At 49.3% G+C, this 2,500-nt stretch overlaps 1 protein-coding gene across 2 annotated transcripts in view; it reads right to left on the bottom strand.

Annotated features, from left to right (window-relative positions):
- Positions 1–2,500, bottom strand: part of nlgn2a (neuroligin 2a) — an 87,008-nt gene that overhangs the window by 72,256 nt on the left and 12,252 nt on the right. The window lies entirely within an intron of this gene.

Below are 2,500 nucleotides of genomic sequence, written 5' to 3'. Positions count from 1 at the left end.
ATTTACACTCGCCAAACTAATCTTCCCGGCAACTAGCTTTCGCCGCCGCGCCTTCCCCTTCCCCCCCCCCCCGACGTGCCGTCCCAGGTGCATTCGTCATGCAGCAGGAAGGGGCGTGACGGGGGGGGGGGGGGGGGTACGCAGCGTCAGAATTCGCGCCCTCGGGCCGCTCCGTCATTATCTTTGCCGTTTTGCGAAAATCAATCGTCCGTACGCACGCTCAGCCGACGCAGCGAGTTGTGTGACTCGGCGTGTGAAAAACGATTTTCCCATCTTTAGAACCTCAAAAGCGGGGGTGTGGGTGGGGGGGGGGAGGGGGGGGGGGGGGCGAGCGGGCCACACAAGCGTTTCCCCCTTCGCCTCGAGCTCCCATGGTTCATTGCAAACTCCCCCGTCTTCGCCGTTGTCTCGGGGACGCGGGGTGCAATGCTTGATGGGATTGGGCATCGCGGTGCCAAATCGGAAAAGATCGATTTTGGCTCGCGAGACAGAATGCTAAAAAGATTTTTTTAATCTATGAAAACAACAACAAGTCAAGCTATATACGGTTAATTAGAGCCATGACAGAAAATATATATATGTATAAAATTATAACACACCTATGTAACTAAGCGTGAGCTTTTTCTCCCAATAGACGCAGTTTTGGAAAACTGTCCTCTCAGAAGGCACTATTATGAATTATTTAAGGAGAATCGGGGGAAAACATCTCCCCCTCCAGCCAGAGCTGCACAGCATGACCTAACCTCAGCAAAGGGGACTGCCATGAGTACCACACTGTAACCTCAAACCCTGAACATCTAACAAACTGCGTGCCTGTGGAAAAACACCCTCACTTTGACGGGACACCCTTTCCTAAAATGAGGAAAGGTGCAGCCAGGCGACCGTGTTTTAAAGGAGACAGGAAGCCATTGCAGCCAAGCGACCGCGTTTCAAAGGAGACAGGAAAGCCATTCGCCCTCTTTTCCGCAAAATGATTAATAATAAATTTTTTTAAATAACCCCGCCGCATCTACGGCATGAAACCAGCGAAGCAATCACAGGGCCAATGACAGCGATCGATCCCGAGAGGATCCGTCATGTAAATGTATTCCCTCTCTTTTTTTCTCCCTCCCCCTCTCTTCCCCCCCCCCCCCCCCCCTGCAGATATTACCTCAGCTTCACATATTTGCGTTTCACCGGTAATTCAGTTCCGACTTAATTGTGTCTTAAATGTCACCTTCCTGCAGAAAGGACTCAATCACAGATGCAATTTAAGCAGGGGAACGAGGTGGCGGAAGAATCCCCCCCCCCACCCCCCCTCCCCGGTCTCTCTTTCCTCAAGATCAGAATCTTAAGGCGCCCCGGATTTGGGGGGGGGGGGGGGGGTTTGGCGCTCCGCTCGCCACCCCGACCCGTCAGTTAACGAGGTTCCGGAATTTCCCAAATTAAAGCCATCCTGGCGATTCGCGGGGTTATTATCGCCGAGCAACGGCGGTTATAATAAAAAATAAAAAAAATAAAAATAAAAAACCTCAGATAAGATTCGTTTTGCACCTGCCTCTCCCCACGGCGCCAGCGCTGACCTTTCGTCAGCGGGAAGGAGAACGAACGAACGAACGAACAAACGCGGACGTTAGCCTACTCCGAAGGCTTCTTCCCCCCCGCGCCCCGTATTAATTCACACGTTCTTTCATTTACCAGCCTTAGTTTTTTTTATTTTTTTTTTAAATCCCCCCGAAACTACTTTGCTCAAAATAGTTTCCGTTGCGTATCTCTCTCACGCCGGTGGGTTTCAGTTAGACGGTGGAGAGCGGAAGAGACGCGTGTTTTCCGTCTTCTGACACCGGCGTCGAAAAGAGACGACGTCTGACAAGCCCGTTAAGCACAGAACACAGCTGGTACCCCAATATCGCATGTACTGCACCAACAGGCACGGAGCCCGGGGGGGGGGGGGTTAAATTCTGGATCAAATGTTCATTTTGTAGATGTGATCCACAATAAGCATGAACTAGCAGGATAATGCAGGTAATGATGCCCCCAAATCATCCTCCCCACGCCCTGTGAACCCTTTCGCCCCCTTTCCCTCAAATCCCCAAAAACCCCAGTACCCCAAAATTTGGGCACCCACCTACGCCCACTGGAGCTATGAGGTTGAGCCAGTGTGTTTGTGAAAAGAAAGAGTGGATTCATGTTTAAAGACTACACAAAAAAAAATCAAGCACCCAAACCTGCCAAATCCCATTCCAAAAATACAATTCTAAAAGCACCAAAAAAAAAAAAAGAAGAGAAGAGTTCTGCTTTTTTTCACACACAAGAGAAGCATTTAAAAATAAGCACAATACCCACATCCACTTTCTCAAGAAACGAGTCCAAAAAAGGCAAGAATATTCAAAATGGTCAGTTCAGTACTGCATTGCAATAAAAAAAAAAAGTTATATGGATATTGATGTGTGTGTGTGTGTGTACTCAGCATTGCACCTTGCACCTTGAGCCGCTGCTTAGAGATTACTCTTATCCTTAA

The sequence above is a fragment of the Anguilla anguilla genome, chromosome 3 (assembly GCF_013347855.1).
Source record: "Anguilla anguilla isolate fAngAng1 chromosome 3, fAngAng1.pri, whole genome shotgun sequence".
Lineage (NCBI taxonomy): Eukaryota > Metazoa > Chordata > Actinopteri > Anguilliformes > Anguillidae > Anguilla > Anguilla anguilla.
Note: the sequence above shows the minus strand (reverse complement) of the source record. Positions and strands in the feature narration are given on the sequence as shown.